The sequence below is a fragment of the Natrix helvetica genome, assembly GCF_964273705.1.
Source record: "Natrix helvetica genome assembly, chromosome: 4".
NCBI lineage: Eukaryota > Metazoa > Chordata > Lepidosauria > Squamata > Natricidae > Natrix > Natrix helvetica.
In genome coordinates, this window is record NC_138550.1 from 92,569,013 (window position 1) to 92,588,971 (window position 19,959).

General features: G+C 38.5%; 1 protein-coding gene across 1 annotated transcript in view; it reads left to right on the top strand.

Annotated features, from left to right (window-relative positions):
* The first annotated feature begins 471 nt into the window (after positions 1-471).
* Positions 472-19,959, top strand: part of CDH20 (cadherin 20) — a 207,333-nt gene continuing 187,845 nt past the window's right edge. The window contains exon 1 of the mRNA XM_081951855.1: positions 472-836. The gene's annotated coding sequence lies outside the window, so the exon portion shown is untranslated. The remainder of the gene's footprint in view (positions 837-19,959) is intronic.

Genomic DNA, 19,959 nt, shown 5'->3' on the forward strand with positions numbered 1-19,959 from the left:
TCGCTTCTCGCAGAATATTCATGAGCAGCGGGATGAGTACCTCTGGCTCGGGCAAACAGCAGCCACTCGGAACAAGAGCAAGCTGGGGGAGGAAGAAAAGGGAGAAAATAGATACTTCTCTCACCCAGAATATACCGAAAAGCTTTTTTTAAAAAAATTCCCACCTCTCGTTCTGAACTGAAGGCGTCCCCTCCTCCTCTTCCTCCTCCTCCCGCCTACCTGCGAGGGCTTTGGGAAAACAACGGGGCTGAGAGAAGCCTCCCCTCAGAGTCGAGCTATCTCTGAAGAACTGAACCCGAGACAAGGGAGAACATCCCCCCATAGCTACTTTTTTCCCAAAAGCGGGAAAGGAAGCCCTCGCCCCCCTGTCCGTCCGCCATTCTTTTCGCCTTCCTTTAATTCACGCTTTCGGTCTCGTTTCTCTTCCGCTGGTTGTTTCTGGCTGCCTGCCGCCGAAGCAGAAAGAAGCGAGGAAGGCTCAAAAACTACGCCGCCCGCCCGGAGCTAGAGAAGCCGCGGGAAAGTCCTGCCCCAAACTGCCGCCTGCTCCGCGTTCGCCACAGAAGCGCCGGGCTGCAAGCGGCAGGAGCAAGTCGAGTTTGCCGTCGGCCGCTTCTTGAAAGCGCGAGCCTTGAGCGGGGCTGGAGTTTTTGCCGGGACCTTGCGAAGAAGAGCGCCGGGAGAGGCGCCGCTTTGCCGTTCGGTGCCGTTTTGGGGGGTCGAGGTGAAGGAGAGCGAGGCTACTGGGAGGAAAGACGAACCGGGGCCGGGGAGAACGGCTCCGCTTCCTTCAATTACCTCAGACCCGAAAGGAAGGGACGCTACTACCTCGCCCGGTAAGGGGATGCGGAGCGGCGGTTCTACAAAGGAAGGGGAGGGGGTCGTTAAAGCGGGTCGTCTCTGGCGAAGGATCCGCGCTGGGCAAATTAATAGGGAAGTGGATGATGGAACGTCCTGAACAAAGGGACTTTGGGAGCGGATTAAACAGATGGGTGGTCGAGTGAGCCAGATAACTGTAACACCTGAATCCCCCTCCCCGTGTTTTTTTTGAAGTAAGGAGAGCACCCAACTAGGTAAGAATCCGTCTCATCCCCATCTCAGTTTCCCAACCCTGAAGCAAGTTCTCCCATTCCTCTTTCCAATCATTTGTTCACTTCTGGGCCAGGAATGCACCTATGAAGGCAAGACAATCCCATCCTCTTTCTGTATCCTCACTCCTGTTCATCTGCTCTGGGTATTGCAGTCAGAAGGAGGATCCTACTCTCTCCAGCAGCTTTTCCTGAGTTGCTGCTACCTTCCAGGTGCGGATTTATAGGAGTTGGTCTGGGTGGACCAGAGTGGGGTTTATGAGAGCCGGTCCACTATATCTGGAGGTCACCTGGCTGCCTAGAGAGATAGCCAGAGGGCAGCAACTCCTCCAATCTTCTGGAGCTTCTTCTCACTGCCTGTTTTATCTCTAGCCACTATAGCACCTTTTCCCAAAGCGGCCACTTCTCCCTAAGGAGATGGTAGTAAGAATTGGCTTCAGTGAAAGATGGAGTTATCAGGTAAAGCAGGTGGGCAAAAGTACAGGCCACTGTCTTCTACTGCTGGTTCATGACGTTTGAATTGCTTGTTTAAAGAAGGAGGGTGCCCAGAATAATAAAGGGAGAAGGGAGGTGTGCAGTTAGAGACAGTGGTCACAGTCTCTTACTGTTTGGTCCACCTCAGTGCCACTCATAAGTGACCAGGTCAAAGAAAGAGGTACACTGCTCAGGGGACCACTTTGTGCTACCCAAAGAAAGATGACCGAGAAGGCAGAAGTAGCAACTTTCTCTCCAGCGGTCCATCTTATTGTGATGCCCAGAAAAAAATGAGTTTGGAGTGGGGGGGGAGGAACAGCTGCTACATTCCCTTGCTTGTTTGCACATTTCTCCACCTTCCCCCAGGAATGAACCAGCCAAAGAGAGAAGGTCAAACATGTCAGGAACTGTTTCTTCTAGGAGAAGCTAATGCTACTAAATAATCAGTCAGCTTTTCTTTCCCTCAACAGGATTGATGGGGGTGAGTTGTTGCTGGTTCCAATTTCTTACTCGTCTTTGCTGCTGAAAAGTATTGCCTACTTTCACCTCCTAGTTTGGAGGGTAATCAGAAGGCAATTTTGCCCAAAGGGAAGGAAAGAGCTATCTTTGCTTCTTTATTTGTCTACCCATCACTTGGGGCTTTGAAGGACCAAGCTTATTAACTTAATTACCACTGTGTTCTATTAAATACAGGTGATTGAGGGAGATTTTCATCAAGGACCAATCCTTTATGCTTCAGAATCCAAAAGGAAAAATAAATGGGGGGGAGGTTGTGTTTTCTAGGAAGAGCAGTGTGGTCCAAGATCTCCCTGTTTTGATTCCAAGAGCATGCAAACAAGAAGCCACTTGCTTGCTTTCATTTTCATCCAGGAAGTATCAATGTTTTTATTTGGTTTCTTAATGTGATGTCACTTTATTTTTCTTTGAAATATAATGGTTATTAGGAGGTTGTGTTTGTAAGTCACCTTGAATTCAGTCACTGTAATTATGTGGTAAAAGGATAAATAAATAGATTTGACTGATGTGATCGCTATATATCTTGAAGGGGAAGGAAGGAAGGAAGGAAGGAAGGAAGGAAGGAAGGAAGGAAGGAAGGAAGGAAGGAAGGAAGGAAGGAAGGTAGGTAGATAGATACTAACCGTGTATGATGTAAGTCAAAGGTACTGCATTCTGCAAGAGAGATAGTGAAGTGCACATGTAAAACGCAGAATTAGTCAAAGGAAATCATCTAACAATATTGTAATGCTCTTTGAGTTAATTTAAGTCTGGGCCCAAGTCATAGTATTGGTCCTTAGCACCTTCGGGCATCTGAAGAGTTATATTCCTTTCCTGTTTGGTTTTAAGATCTTACTCCAAGGATCTTATGCTATAAATATACAAAAGTTGGAGTTTTTTCCAGTTGTGGTACAGTGCCACTGGAATACATTAAAGTATTATACCTAGAACCTATTTCTTTCTTATATCAGGTGAAGACATCTGTATTTAGTTAGAACTTTGAATGTGAAGCTATTGCCAATGTGTTTTGATTTATTGTCTCTTGCGTTATAATTTGCATATGGTATGCAAAATGCAAGCAAATTTTAAATATGATTCTTTTACAATGAAAGGCCTATGGAATTTCCTTCTAGCTTACTGGAGCATTTGTTCCACGATGACGTCTAAATACTTGGGAATAGGATAGAATGATGAATGGAGAAAATAGTATCATGAGAAGCCTATAGACAAAATACGCATATCTCTCAAAAAGTTGAGTTCTTCCATAAATCTATTAGAAATGCTAACTTCAGGGTTTTTTCAGAGGGGGAAAAAACAAGGAAGTTATAGGGAAAATTGCCCCAGTGGTAATCTTTAAGGTGATGATAGGAACTGTACATTCTAGGCTTTTAAAGTATAAGTGTATTAAAAAGCAGTGAACATAGCAAAATAAGTATAGACTGACTGGCGAAAATTTTCAAGGAAACGCTTAAAGAAATGACCTTTGGATCTTTGAGGGCAGAATGGCAGATTATTATACAAGTTAAAATGTGGATATATTTATGCAACTCAGCTTACGAGGGACTTTATGTAGTAGCATGAAATAGAATACTGTTTTTAAAAATAAAATCATATGTAAAGATGGAGAATTGTAAAAGCATTAAAAATTTAAGATGTATTTTGGAAGAACAAAAGTGCATCTATCATACAACTTGAGTTTTCAGTGAAAATACAAAAGTATGGTTTTGATACGTTAAACAAAACGAGGTGAAAGATATTTTCCCCTCCTCTTTTGGTGGGGAGTCTCTTGCTTTCACCCAGAGTCAGTTTTATGGGTTTCCCCCGCTAAATTTAATAGGTGAGATTGAGCTGACCATGGCAGACCCTCTATAAGATGCTTCCTATTTCTGTTTCTAAACATAGAGGAGGGGGAGAGGTAGAAAGATGAACTTAGGTGCAAGAAAATAGATGTTTAAAAGATACGGAAGGAAGAGACCCAGTGGCTGGGACATAAATCAGCCAGAATATATGGAGCATTGATGACAATAGTTCTTTCACCCTTTTTTAAAAAGTGTCCACTTTAGAAAAAAGAAAAAGAAGACTGATTATTGGCATCCAGCTCTGAAACCAAGGCAGCTGAGGCCGAGAGAAGCCAAAGGGTGCAGTTCTTCTTAGTTTAAAAACAGCAAGGCATTCTTTGCCAAAGATGGCTGTAAACACTGAATAAAGATTTCATTGTAAGTTGGTGTGACTAGAATAATTAGTCAGTTAATTGTTTATTCGGATTCAAGGTGCAGTAATCAGGAAGGCATTTTTAAATGCAACAAGTGAAAGAACGACAAGTTAATCATTTTTTTAAATAATATCTATCAACTATACTTACTACATTCAAAGCCTCTCAAACTGAACTAATATTTGTCCCTTTTCAAAAGCAAGCCTTGATGTCCGATACAATCTTATGTATACTTTGGTTTAATGCAAAAACTATAGTTGTCTCCCCTTTCCATCTTTCTTAATTAACAAAAATATATAAAGGTTCCTGTAGAATGAACATTTTAGACGATTCAAGTAATGCCAATTAATATATTCTTCTTCTATGCTCACTTTATTGCTAGCTCAGCATGGATGAAAGCTAATGGTGCCAGCTTTTGTGCTACTCTAACATTCTTCAAGCAGACTTGCAAGATTGAAGAAGTAAACTGTTGTTTTTTTAACACTGTAATTATTTTGTCTGAAGCAAGTTTCTTTACAAAAAGATTCACTTTATTAAACGCCCAACTTGCATTATAGAAAAGGTTTTTTTTTTACATCATTATCCATCTTTCATGATTTCAGTAGCATGGAATGTTTCTTTTTAAAATGCCTATTATTTATGTAACACCATCATTTACACATAACTGTTTTACAGTATAAAAAAGACAGTTTTCTCATTTTCAAGGATCTTATTTAGTTTCAGATGATCAGAAAAAAATTAAGGTGATGAAAGCTCCTCCCCTGTATGAAAGACAGGTGTTAGAAAATGCAGCTAACATACTTACAACACAAATCTTATCCAGTTGCAAGCCCCATTCTGTTCAATAAGGCTTAATGTGTTTAAAACTACAACTTGAATTGTTCATGTAAATAAAGGCTTGCCAGAAGGAAAGGATTAAACAAGGTCTGTCTATAAAAGATGAATTTATAATTTTGAAGGAAAGCAAATGGTCTTTCAAACAATACTGAGTTCCTAGCATTTACTAGACAAAGGAAAAGGAGGACAAAATGCACAACAGTGTAAATGAAATTATTTTAAGTTCATCTACTTTATAAGCAACAGGTGACATGCAGCTTTGGATGTCAGTATCTGTAGATGGCCAGAAGTTTGACCAGACGGCTTCGGAATCCATTATGACAATACCTAAATCTCACAGAATTTGGGACATTTTGCACAATTCCTCATTGATATTGGTTTATGGACTGAGGATAAAGTATCACTGCAAAGTCTCTGAGTTTAGAGAAGTATAGTTTAAGATATATTCAGAGGGATTAGAACATGGGTGTCAAACTCACAGTATCATGTTACATTTTGCAATTTTTTTTTCTCTTTCGCAGAGCTGGGGTGGGCAGGGCTTGCGCGTGATGTATCCAGCCTGTTTGACACCCCTGGTTTAGAACATCAGAGGTTAAAATTGGCCATTCGTATCTAATCCCAAGGTTCAGTTGCAATATGTTTCATATCCCAAATTAGAAAAAGTTTTATATGCTTGGTCTTTGGAAGGGTTTTGTAGAAGATAATTGCAAAATAGAAAAACACTTGCCATTGCTTCAAACATTTTGTTGCCTGAGGAGTTATACATAAAATGTTGATTCCCCCATTACCCGCCTAGATAAAGGTGTGTAGTAACCAAGTCCAGCCAAGAAATGTGTGTGCCTGAGACAGATATCCCACAAGAACTTCTCTCTTTCCCTGGCAATAAAAAGCAACATTTTTTCCCTTACTTTTTATGACACTCCAAAAGTTGTTACCTAAGGCAGCTGCCTGCCTAGTGATAACAACAGTTCTGGCAATCTCCAAAGCATTTCTTCTGCTCCCAAATTCACAAAAAGCTGATTCACTCAAAAAGTGCATTCCATAAGTGCTTTGATGGTACTACTGATTTTGGAAATCTTTTAGGACCAGACTTGTTTAAGGCTTAAGACAGGATTTTGCACTGAGCCTGGAAATGCACAGTTCATGTGCTCTTACCAACCTGTTCTCACCAGAAATGTCACAGCATTCCATGATAGAAGCTTTCTAAATTCTTTGAAAGCAGCCCCATTTAGAACAGATTCAGATAATCCTTTGAGTGCTGGGACATTGGAATCCAACTGCCTTGCTATCATCAGTTGATCTGTCTTGATGTCACATAGCCCTAACTAGGCAGCAGTGTTTCTTTCTTCTGACATCAGAGCTATTAAACCACTAGCACACAAAAGTGCCATGTTTATCCCATCGCATATCCTTATGCTGTAGTTTGTGTTTTGTTTTGATTACATTGATTTTTCGCATACTTCTTGATATCACTTAATACAATGATAAAAACAGATGTGTAACTGAGAGATGAAAGATTAAGAAAACCACCTACTAATGTGATTGAATTATGATATACATTTGAACAATAAAATAAATATATATGAGTGAAATAAATATATTTTGAACAATAAAATAAATAAAACACATGAAGGAATGAAATCTAAAACAATATTGCACTATATCTAATTTCTCATATTTGTGAACCAAACTATGCACCAAACTACGCACACAAGTATCTGCATCTGATCACAAAATAATCTGCAGCAGTTTAAAAAATCAGATCTGGTACTTAAAATCAGATTAATCAATGTTTAATATGATTTAAGTTGCAGACAAAAAATATTAGGAATTAATTTGGCTTTTAGTACAAGTGCAATGAACCTATCCATACTGCTATAATATATCAAGTTTTATAATTTGGTAGTTCAGTTTTTTTAAACAAATCTACAAGTCACCCTAAGATTACTGAGTGCTAGGAAACCAGGAAATTCCTGTTAAGAAGTGCCAAAAACACATATCTATTTTCTAACCTTAAAAGTAAAATTTATTATTAGTTCTGAATGCTGTTGGACTTTCAATATGCTGGAGAAGGGAAAAGTCACAAATTGCCTCAGGAATATCTCAATTGTTTTCTTGTGGCTTTTGGCCTGAAGCAGCAATGTATAATATGACCTGTATAGTCTAACTTTTCCAAAACAGTGGGGCTGTCTGATCATGAGAAGAGATATGAAGCGTGAGGAGAAAAGATGCAATGGAAAGCATTTTATCTGAACGTCTGCTTTCAAAAGAAATAGGTTTATGATAAAACAAAAAATAATAACAACTACAAAAAAGGAGATGCTGCATTTGGATAGCTGTGTTTTGAACTTAATTTTGATAGCTTTTTATTCCCAAAGAGACATAATGGATGTGCTGTTTAGAAAAAGCCAAATACATGGATTGAATTAATCCAGTTCAGACAAAATACTTTGTTCATATCATAAAATGCACTGGTGCTTGGCATAGGGAGGTATTTGTGAATTGGTTCATATTTAAATGTACATATTATGAATAATGTAAGTGTACATAAGTGCCATATACTGTAGTTCCAATTCAAGAAATGGGTAGCCTGGGAAGACTGCTCAAAAAACGTGTTCTGTTGTTAAAATTTGCTTAAATGTACCCAAATTTATGGACAATCATTTGGCATAGATGTTAAGGTGCTGGAGTAGGTTTTCAGGGAGACCTGAATTCTAGTCCTGCCTTGGGCGCAGATGTCAACTGGCTGTTTGCTTAGTCAGACTGTCTCACCCCTGAGAAAAGACAATATCAAACTACTACCTGGGATTCCTCCATTAGCTATCAGGAATCAAGACCGACTTGAAGGGTGCACTGATACTGCTCCACACATTTATGAATCTTCACGTGAGCTTTAGATTGGCAAATTAAATAGTCATGGAATAAAACCACCACATTTTAGCCATCCCTACATTTAACTTGGAACATGTTAGAATAGAATAGAATTAGAATTCTGTATTGGACAACTGTGATTAGACACACAAGGAATTTATCTCCAGTGCATAAGCTTTCAGTGTACAATAATAGTGATATATTATTATCATAGTCATTGTAAAAATGCATTCATTATAAAACATTAGATACAACACTTAGTGATAGTCATGGATACTAAATAAGCAATCAACATAAATCATACTAGGAAACTAATTGAACAATTAAAATCATAAGATGCAAGCAACAAAGTTATAGTCATAAAAAGATAGGGTGATAGGTAATAGGGAAGATAAGAATAATGATGCTAATACTACCTTTCTAGATAGTTTGGCAATGTTGTGGGAATTACTTATTTAGCAGAGTGATGGCATGGAAGATGGCATGTGTCTAGTTGTTCTGGTGTGTAGTGCCCTATAGCGTCGTTTTGAGGGTAGACATTGAAACAGTTTATGTTCAGGATGTGAGGGGTCTATAGATACTTTCACAGCCCTCTTTCTGGCTCATGCAGTATATAGGTCCTCACTGGAAGGCAGGCTGGTAGCATTTTTTTTTTTTTTTGCAGTTCTAATTATCCATTGAAGTCTGTGTTTGTCTTTTTTTTTTTCCAGAAAATTTTATTGGTTTTTTAAAACATTTATAAGGAAAAGGGTAGGTGGAATAGTATACAAATTTTGGCAGTTGCAAGTGTGGCAGACGCCCCCTCCCTCCAAACTCATAAGATACATCTATGTATAAAACATTAATACAAATTCATATAAAATCAGCATATTAATTCTAAAAAAAATTTTTTCAATCAGCTTATATATTATGATATATAGTCTAGATATAATTTCATTATTACTTTCAGTCTGTTTATAACAATGTGATTTTCTTATTCATTTTTGTGATCTGAGCTTTCTTGGTGTTGCCCCTTCTCCCCCCGCTGGCAGAGCTCCGGCCCCTCCCGTGTCCTGTGTGACCGTTGAAGAGTCTTCTGTTTTTTCTAGGTTCGCTTTATTTTTTTCCATAAAGGCCTGAGCCTCTATGGGTGTATTAATTCTGATTCTTGTCTCCTCCCAGAATATCAGCATCCCTTCAGGCATCAACCATCTAAACCACACCCCTTTCTGGTATAATTTATTCGCCAATTGCGAATAATTTTTCCTTTTCTCCCTAATTTTTTTGGGGATCTGCTTCAAGATGGTTATCTCCCTGTCGTGATATGTCAATGCTTGCCCCCTTTGTACACCCAGAATTATGTCTCTTGTGCTTTTCCTAAGAAATTTGATATGGACCTCCCTGGGTACATTGTGTGTTCTGGCATATGCTGAATTCACTCTATAGACCAGGTCTATCTCCCATTCCATCTGTTGTTTATCTTTGTGTATATATTCAGCTAAGATATTAGTTATAATGTCCCTTATATTTTCCCCATCTGCTTCTATAACATTTTGAAATCTAAGATAAAAGGACATTCTCTCAAATTCTGTTTTCATTTGTTGGCTATCAAGTTCTTTGTTACCCTTCTGCAGAGCTTCTACCCCACCCTCGCCTCCGCCACCCCACCCTCCACAAGGTCCAGTCTCTGTGAGTTCTTATAAATTTGGACTTGATTCTCTTTAATTTCTTCCTTCATTTCCTTTAATTGTTTCTTAATTTCTTCCTGGCCCTGTATGAGTTGCTGAAGCATTTGTTGCAAATCCATCTCTGTACTCTTAGGTTGCATCAGTTCTGTAATCTTTGACTGTGTGGCAGGACTGGATGTTGCAGATGTCGGTGCAGAGGTAGCAAAGCCAGGTTTTCCAGGTGGTGGTCTTTTTGGAGACATAGTTTATAAAACAGAGAGATCAGTCAGTGTAGAGACTGGACAGCTGGAGAAGTAGAGCAGGCAGATGAGTCCAGGAGGCAGAAGATCCAAACAGATGGGAGTTTCTTTAGTCAGTCTAGCAATAGAGAAAAATTTTCTCTCCAGAGGGTTCAGGAAGTAGCAATCCACAAGAGATTCTTCTGGGTGACACGGAGACAAAGACCGGAAGCCTGAATTTTAAAGGTGGAGTCAGGTTTCACAATTCATGAAGACACCAGAAGCGTGCCATCTTGCCCTGCCAGCTTTGGGCTCAGAGGCATAAATTTTTTTTAAAAGTTCAGAAAATTCTCAGTTCACCCATAAATTCTGGAACTAAGTCCGATGAAAGTCACTTTTACAGGGGTGAGGCATCATTAGTTGGCTCTCCCCCCCTCCTCCTTCCCCTGGGAGCGAAAGCAAAATCTTCTCAAGCCGCTTATCCAAGGGGGGGGAAATCCCCCTCCCTCTAGCCGCACCTCCAGCAAGAATCCAAAAGTTTAATTTTTAAAGTAGCTGAAAAGTCCATCAGTTCAAAAGAAAGGGAATGAAGAAAGGAAGCCTCTCACCATACCGCCGCTGCTTCCTTCAATAGTGCGTTGTCCGGTCAGCATGGAGCGAGACGCAAGCGCACCCTCTGAAACTGCTCCCCGGTGCCTAGAGCGAAGCGGAGAAGCCCCCACCAGCCGCCGCCGATGCCAGGGCCCTCCGCGAGCCACTCCCTCGGCAGGACGCCTCTCCGGGGCGTCCTGTGCCCCCCCAGAAGCGGGGGAAGCCCACCGGGAGAGCAGGAGCGGGCAAAGGACTTGCCCGTCGCCGTAGCCACCGGAACCGGAAGTCCGAAGTCTGTGTTTGTCTTGATTGGTTGCAGTGCCAAATCAGACTGTTATAGAGGTGCAGATGACAGACTCATAAGTACTGTCTTATCAGGTGGGAAAAAATATTATTAGCAACGTACATGTTCACTCTCCGTGTTTCATTTCATATGTATAGTCTGTCATATATACATATATACTAATACAATACAATACAATACAATACACACACACAGTAAATATAAAATTGCAACAGACTGTCCTATAATGAAATCTATCATTAAAAAGGCTGTGGTTAATATATATATATATTAGTTTATATATAAAGATCTAAGATAATTCATTAATTGCTATTTAAATTGAAACATGGTACACCCCACATTCTTTTCATGGAGAACATGGGTGGAATTGGTCTTATTTCTTTACATTTCTTACAAATAGAGACCATCATTGGTCAGCATTGTTGCTTTTTTCCCAGAATCCCAATATGTTTCCTCTATAGATCTAATGAAAAAAGTGTCTGAACTCTACTGAGGGGTGATAAAATCAATTTGCTGTGAATAAAGTAAATTTCAAAGCATCTCTTTGATCACATTGCCGTTAGTCGTTGGTACATTGCCTGTTAGATTGAATGTTTCAAAAAGTGAATCAGCTCGTTCCTCATCAACCGCAATAACAATTGCTATCCTTCTGTCTTTTCTGGGAGGAATCAAGGAGCCTGAACAGATAGTGAATTATTTGAAATCAGTTCTGGTGACAATTGCTTCTGACTGTTTTAGATCCTCCTGGGTTTTTTTTGGTCAATGGCAGCAGCTGCTGCTTCTGCCTTAGTTTCAGAATGGCTGCAGATAAACAAGTGAAGAAAACTAATAGTCTGTGCCCAGCCTGGGTTGGGATATAGCAGAACAGTAATTGAGCTGGGAGCTAGGATGATAGTCCTTCCAGAATAGTCCTAGTAATGTGTCCAAGCTATTTTTTAATCCCTTCTGTCCTTTTTCATAGATATTACATTTCCCATTGGCAGGATAACACAGTGACCAAAAGAACGTTGGAGATTTAATATATTAACTAATGCAAAACAGACCAATAATTATCCATATGTAGGATTTCTGGCAAACCTGACCTAATATATCATAATTTTAGGCAAACAAAGGAATTGATGTTACTTCAAATTACAGGATCTTATTCCCCAAGCTGAACACACAGGCTTTCTCAAATGTTTACATTTTGAAGGTAAAAAAGATTCTTGCTCAATAATCAGAGTTCAGCTTTTACATCTGTCTGAACCCCCCTCTTCCCTATAAATTCTACAGATTTGTAGAATGAAGGTCAAGGTAACAAAGCATGGCTGAAGTGAAACTTAAATCAGACTTAGTCAAAAGGAAAAATGCCGCTGGGTTTCAGTGGGAACTTAGTGGTATTAGTGCCTACATATTCCAGATAGAACTTAATGAATATCAATACATCTCTCTCCCTCTCTCTCTCTCCCTCTCTCTCTCTCTCTCTCTCTCTCTCTCTCTCTCTCTCTCTCTCACACACACACACACACGCACACACACACACGCATAGATACATAGGAAATTCATGATCTAAGGGGCCAAAAATGCCCTGATGGTTACAAAACTTCGTAGTTGATATTGTATTGCTGGGGTGGGGGGTGGGGATAACATTTCTAAAGTTTTCCTGGGGAAGAGGTTTTCTGAGGGAGAGGAAAAAGTTCTATTTTGGTGGGGATTCTTTCATATCTTGTGTTTGGCTTTCAACAAGCTTTGCTTGAAGAAAACTGCTATAGTAAGTAATTTATTTTGTAAGGGTTTTGAATCATTTTAGCTGGTGACTCTGTCATTTCCTACAGAAGCAGGTGCATCACACAAATCTAAATTGTATACACTTGAGAGATAATAGTTGTTGGGAAGCTGTGCTGAGCTTTTTGTTCCTTAGAAATGTCTCCACAGCATTTTTAGGAGGGGATGGAGGCAAGTAACTTGCTCTTCCACCAGTTCTCTTTGCTGCATTTCTGTGATCAGTTTGAAGACATCCATCTATCCTTCTATCTCTGGAGGATAAGTGATGATGTACTCCAGCTGACTCAAGGAGAGATGCATAACAACACATCTAGATAAAAACTCAGCAGATAAGACTGAATCAGTATTGAGTACCCAAAGTGTTTAAGAGCTGAGGATGCTTCTAGAAGCTGATCTTGGTTAATCTAAAAGGGTAGCAAATTGTTAGTTATTTGTTAAAAAGCAGTGCTTGTAGATTTGTTTCTGATGCTTAAGTGCAAAATAATTAGATTGGTCTTATGATGATACTTGATTTGGTAAAAGGAGAAAGAAACTCTACTGGTAATAATGAGAGGGATGTTGGGAGTCTTAGTGGACAAATATGAGCAAGCAGTATGCTACAGCTGCCGAAAAAGCCAACGCAGTCCCAGGCTGGATTAACAGATGGATAGAATCAAGATCACATAAAGTGTTAATACCCCTTGGAATATTGCCTTGCTAAGACCATATTTGGAACTTTGCATCCAGTTTTAGTTGCCAGGATATAAAAATGATGTTGCATCTCTAGAAAGAGTGCAGAGAACAGCAACAAAGATTATTAGGGGCTAAAACATACAAAGAATGGTTGCAGGGATTGGACATGTCTAGTTTAATGAAAGACTAGAGGTGACGTGATATCAGTGCTCCAATATTTGAGAGGTTGCCACAAAGAAGAGGGAATCAATCTATTCTCCAAAACACCTGAAGGCAGCACAAGAAGTGAATGGAAAATAGTAAAGGAAAGAACCAATCTAGAACTAAGGAGAAATTTCCAACAGAACAATTAATAATGTAGAACAACTTGTCTCCAGAAGCTGTGGGTACTTCAACACTGGAGGTTTTTAATAAGAGATTGGACAACCATTTGTCTGAAATGGTATAGGATTTCCTGTTTGAGCAGGTAGTTGGACTAGAAGACCTCCAAGGTCCTTTCCAATGTTGTTATTCTGTTCTTCAATTTTGACTCAAGCAGCAACATGGGTTGGACCTTCATTGATATTCAGCTGTCCTTAACAATAAAATGACTACATCTGTCTGGCTCCTCTATACAGGGAGGGTCAATTTGGAGGTCTTTCTTCAACACCAACATGATGAATATTCCACACATTTGGCAGAAAATCACTTGGATTTACTTAGATGGATTCTGCAAAGAATGAGGCAAAGCCCATGGAAATGATTAAGATGCTATTTGGCCTAATTATTTGGAATGGGTTTGATTCTGTTGGTCCTGATGAAGTGAATTAGGTGCTTCGATTCTTTAATTTGGACATGTGTGTTTTGATCACATGTGTCTCCTGGTTAACTAAGGTTTCTTAGAAGACAACATGTGACTGGATCCTGGTGGTGGTGAATGTTGCTCTTTCCTTGACTGGTCATTTATTCATCCATGGTCATTCATATCTTAGCTACACCCAGAGTAAATTACTACTATGCACTGTACGTGGAGCTCCCCTTCCAAAAGCTGAAGCTGGTACAGAATGCAGGGGCACAGCCAATGACAGGCACACCTTAGCACACTTATTACAACTCTGCTCCGTTAGCTACACCAGCTGTCAGTGTGCTTTCATGTGGAATTCAAGATGCTGATTGACACCTATACTGATATTTATGGCATAGAATCTGGATTATTTGTGGAAATGTTTTTCCCCAATTATTTTTACCCATCCCACTAGATCTGACAGAAGAGGGATGTTGATGGTCCCCTCAATAAAAGAATGTCATCTTTTGGAACCTTGGAAGTATACCTCTTTGGTTGCAGTGCTTGCCCTTTGGAACATCATGTTCCAGGATCAGATTGGCCCTGACACTAATGGCTGGTTATAAAGCATTGAAGCATTGGAAGTGCTCCTAGCCTAGAATTCAGAAAGTTCAGATGACCCATTTATTGGTTTATGTTTTCCTATTTGGGTTTTTTCTGCTGTGACAGTCTTAATTACTAAGGATGCAATCCATGAATATTTACTGAGAAATAAATCTTATCTTTAGTTTCTACCATATGAAATGAATATAACTCACCACCTAAAAAATTGACAAAGGTATTATTCTCAATCTGGAAAACAGATTTAACTAAAATGATGTTATCTTTGATTACTTCTGTATTTCATGTAGTCATGCCCTATATATAATAGTCTTATTCTTAAAGTAATTTTGCCACTGCACACTGATAACAGGTCCACCTGAAACTCCAGCTGGAGGAGAGCTACTCAAAATATTGTGCCCTCATATTGCAGCTGCAAATTTGGCATAGTTGTTAAGGAACAGGGTAAAAATTAGGAGACTATGATTTCCATCTCATTTTAGGCACCAAGGCAGCTGGATAACCTTAGCCAGTTACTCTCTCACCATCCCAGGAAGTAGGCCAAGTCAAAGCTCTTCCAAAATCTTGCCAAGAAATCCCAGGGACTAATCCAGGCAGTTGCCAGGATTCAACAATATCTTGAAGACATTAAAAAAAATATTAGGACAACCAATAGATCAAAGATATTTCTATAAAGCTTCTCAAAACCTCTTTGCTTTTGAAACCTGGCAATGATTTCTGAGATACTTCAGTACCTATCTTTAACAGATAGCATTCCCTAGTACCTTAAAGGAGGTAGCAGATAAAGGTCTTAAGAAATTGTACCTAGTCATTTTGATAACTACTTGTAGACAACCTATATTTCATATTCAGTTAAATTAAATGGATATTATTGAAGGTTTAAGACAGTTGAATAAAATAGATTATCTAGATCAGTGGTTCCCAACATTCATTCGGGAACTACTGATCATCCCATTCCCCACAGGGAGGCAATTTGATTTTTAATAGGGGGCAATTTGAACCTTGTTTAAACCAAGTTAATGGCCTTTTAGGCTTCTTCCATGTGAGTAGAGTTCACTTTTTGAATATATGTCATGGGGCTGGGGGTTCAGGATATTAGAGATGCTTAGGTGGGGCGTGGTCAAAAAAAGGTTGGGAACCACTGATCTAGATCCTTTTCAATCATTTTAATCTTTATTTTTGAAGGATAACCATGGCTGACCTGATGGATGCTCTGTATCTGAAAAGAGAGAGGGAGTATAGTCCTTTTAATGTTTCTGTATAGCTCTGACGTTTTTCAGGAAGTGGACACTGAAAGCAGCATTGCCCATACTCCTATCTCTCTGAACATTTTCAAAGTATATTGGAAGACTGAACCTCAGCATTACAGGAATTATTCTGGGGCAGGTTTCATCTTGCTTCACGTATTATTATATGATTATAGTATACAAAAATCTAATACTAATATCTAATATAATAATAACCTGAAGATATTATACTATTGAGAAGGTGAATTCATATGTTTGGAAACATCCTGCCCTAGACATACAGATTATATTTATCAGACTATTCTTATCAATCTACTTATCACAGTATTAATACTGGCACTGGGTAGCATATACATTTTCTAAATGAATAAAATATGAACTGTAAATATGACTTTACAGAACATTAATAACAGCTATTTATAAAATGAAGCATTTGCATATACTGCAGTAGGCCAAGAATTAAATAACTCCTTTCTAAATTATTTATTCTTGATTTGTTTTATAATAGTATCACATATTGGTTTTAACTAAGAAAAACACATTTTGTCAATAACAGGCTGTTCGGATGCTATACTCTTTCCCTTCTCAGCTCCACCTGGATGATTAAGCTTTTTAATATTAATATTGTTGGCGATACCCAATTGGAATTCAGCACCAACTTTGCATAGCTGTTGATTTAGCTATTGTTTTGAAGATTTCTGGAAGCTGTACCTAATTCTGTAAACAATGGGGCTATAGGGAAGGAAAAGCGTCTTCAGTTGTCCAAAATAAAGGCAGATTAGAAATCTAATAATTAAAAAATAGTAAAAAGAAAAAGGCATGTAGTTGATTTTGGGAATGTACTTATTTGGTACATTTTCAATAAACATAGTGTTAGCTGGTTAAAGGCATGTACAACCAAAGAAACAAGTAAATTAACAGTTAAATTCAACTATTAAACCAACAGATATAAAGTATATTTGAAAGACCTTTTAGAAAGCTGACAAAGATTGTTGTTCAGGGCATGGATAGTGGGTTCCAGAAAGTTGAAGCAGCAACCAAGAAACCTCAGTCACAAATCACCAGAAGATGATCTTATCTAACTGTAACCAAAATTCCTCAGATAATTTCAATAAGTATGACTGTTCAGAAAGAAAGAGATATTCTTTAAAATAGTCCTCACCTAATCTGCATAGAGATTTCAGAATAACGACTAACACTGTTTGTTTTGCTTGGAGATGAATTGGCAGTACTTGGAGACCAAGCTAGTTATTTTATGTGGAAAGGTGAGGTTCCTCACATTTGTTGAGACAGCAACAAAGACATGGCTGCAGTAAAGAGATATCTTAAAATACGCCTTTTCCTATGAATTTGCCACATCAAAGATTTGTTGTACCAAGAGAAGAGAACAGATGAAAAGAAGAGATGTTTGCTATTTTGGATCTGAGTTGCCAAAAGTAATAAGCATTTCCAGGCTAAATCTGGACATTAGGAAAGGAAGACTAGATGTTTTTATATGCCGGATCTGAATGCTCTTTAGTGTCCAATGTTAAGTTTGCAGAAGAAACAAGGAAACAAGGAATTTTGTGTCAACTCATAGCATTTGTTCTGATAGCTACTACAATTCCAGTCTTCCTTTATAACTTCAGGTTCTGACAATAATTATGCCAACTATAGCCCAACACCCTGGTCTTCTGAGTAAATAAGTTTCTTTTATAGATTTTGTTATGTAAAATGAAAAAAACAAAAACTAATCTTAAAAAAATTAAGCAGCAAATATTCTTTTTCCTAGAGCCTCTCCTTTGTTACCCAGTTCAAACAATAGTTCTGAAGACCAGTTAATTGAAACTAATGTGGTTTTGGAAGAAAAATTTAATCTGTTGAATAAGGAACCTATGTAATAGTAATATATGCCAGTGAAGTGTCTCAATAATTCAGGCAAAATCTGAATGGATCACAAATGAAATGTTGAACATAGGTGATGTGTAGCTGCATTTTTATAGACCATATATCCCTGGCTTTAATTATTATTTTAGGCAAAAGAGGAGTCGAAACTATTCAGTACATCTTCATAATGAGATTGCTTTGTCAAAGGCATAATTGGTATTCATGACAGGCAAAATCACAATCACATTCCATCCTTGTAAGTATTGCATCGCTGTCCAATTATAGCTAAAATACTGCATGTGTCAACTAATTAAAGGGTAATTAATAACATTATAATTTTATTCCACAGTAGTGTTGACATCTGATTGTCATAACAGAATATGTTGGGCAGATGGCTGAATGGTCAAATCCAGTAAATTATAATTTAGCAGTTGTGCAGAACATCTGTGAAAAGTATTGGCTATTAACCCCAAAGATTTTGAAGAATACTTTCTGGTTTACTCTTTGTACTTGTGAATGATTTATTGAACACAAAATACATTCAGATTATGTCAATTGTGAATTGTCAGGATTTTTTTTTACACAAGATACATTAAGTGTGAAGCTGAAATACTCTGAGCTACTACTGACATGATTTTTTCAGATCGCTCTGTTGCTAAGAAAGCAACAAATTATATGCATTATTTATAGTAAACGCACTCCTCATGAATTGAGATTTGAAGGTGACTTCATTATTTCCATTTCCATTTCTCTAGTATTGTGCACATTCTGATTTCTATGGCCAGAAAGAAAAAGAAATTATTTTCTTCTTTCATTTGCTGTTTTTCATTACTATCTCTGATCCTGAGTCAGTGTGGAACAGCATATTTTTAATGTATCATTTTCTAGATCAGTCCCATTTTATTTATAGCAATATAGTGTCTTGACATATTTTAGGCATATTGACTTCAAGGGGTTAAGTCAGAAAAATAAGATTAAGAGCAACAACAACAAAAAAGATGGTGATAACTGACCTCCTATAGAATAACAAGAACAAAATCAATGTTGTTGACAAATAAGGAGGTGGAGTTAAGAAATCTAAAGGAAACTTGGTCCTGATAATGACTGTGTCAAGAAGCCAGGGTAGAGAAGTAAGGATAAGTGATGAAAGACATAATAAGGCAACAACTTTAATACCAGTAAAAAAGCCTTGACAAAGTTGCAAAAGAACATATTGAATGCACCAGAAAGATATATTCAAAGATGTGTCATTGTGATCAAGTGAAAAATGGGCATCCAAAAAGGAGTTCCTTCATAAGACAAGTTAATAAAATATTCCTGCAAGTTTGTTGCAAGAATCAATAATTTCTTAGATCATAGTTATCTATTCCAAACAAGTCTTCCAAAACATTTTGAAATAAAAGCAGATTTCTCACTCTTCCCTCTCCTTTTTGCGTCCTCCCTGCCTCTCTCTCTCTCTCCTTCTCTCTCTCTCTCTCTCTCTCTCTCTCTCTCTCTCTCTCTCTCTCTCTCTCTCTCACACACACACACACACATCTAATATTTGATTTTTCCTTAAGAAAAGTAGTACCTGTTCTGAACTGAAGTGTCCCTGAGAATACCAGGATATACAGGTGAAACTCAAAAAATTAGAATATCGTGCAAACGTTCATTTATTTCAGTAATGCAACTTAAAAGGTGAAACTGATATATGAGATAGACTCATTACATGCAATACAGGATAGTTCAAGCTATGATTTGTCATAATTATGATGATTATGGCCTACAGCTCATGAAAACCCCAAATCCACAATCTCAGAAAACTAGAATATTACATGCAATCAATAAAACAAGGATTGTACATAGAATAATATCGGACCTCTGAAAAGTATAAGCATACATATGTACTCAGTACTTGGTTTGGACCCCTTTTGCAGCAATTACTGCCTCAATGCGGTGTGGCATGGAAGCCTGTGGCACTGCTGAGGTGTTATGGAAGACCAGGATGCTTCAATAGCGGCCTTCAGCTCTTCTGCATTGTTTGGTCTCATGTCTCTCATCTTTCTCTTGGCAATGTCGCATAGATTCTCTATGGGGTTCAGGTCAGGCGAGTTTGCTGGCCAATCAAGCACAGTAATCCCACGATCATTGAACCAGGTTTTGGTGCTTTTGGCAGTGGGGGCAGGTGCCAAGTCCTGCTGGAAAATGAAGTCAACATCCCCATAAAGCTCGTCTGCTGAAGGAAGCATGAAGTGCTCCAAAATCTCCTGGTAGACGGCTGCATTGACCC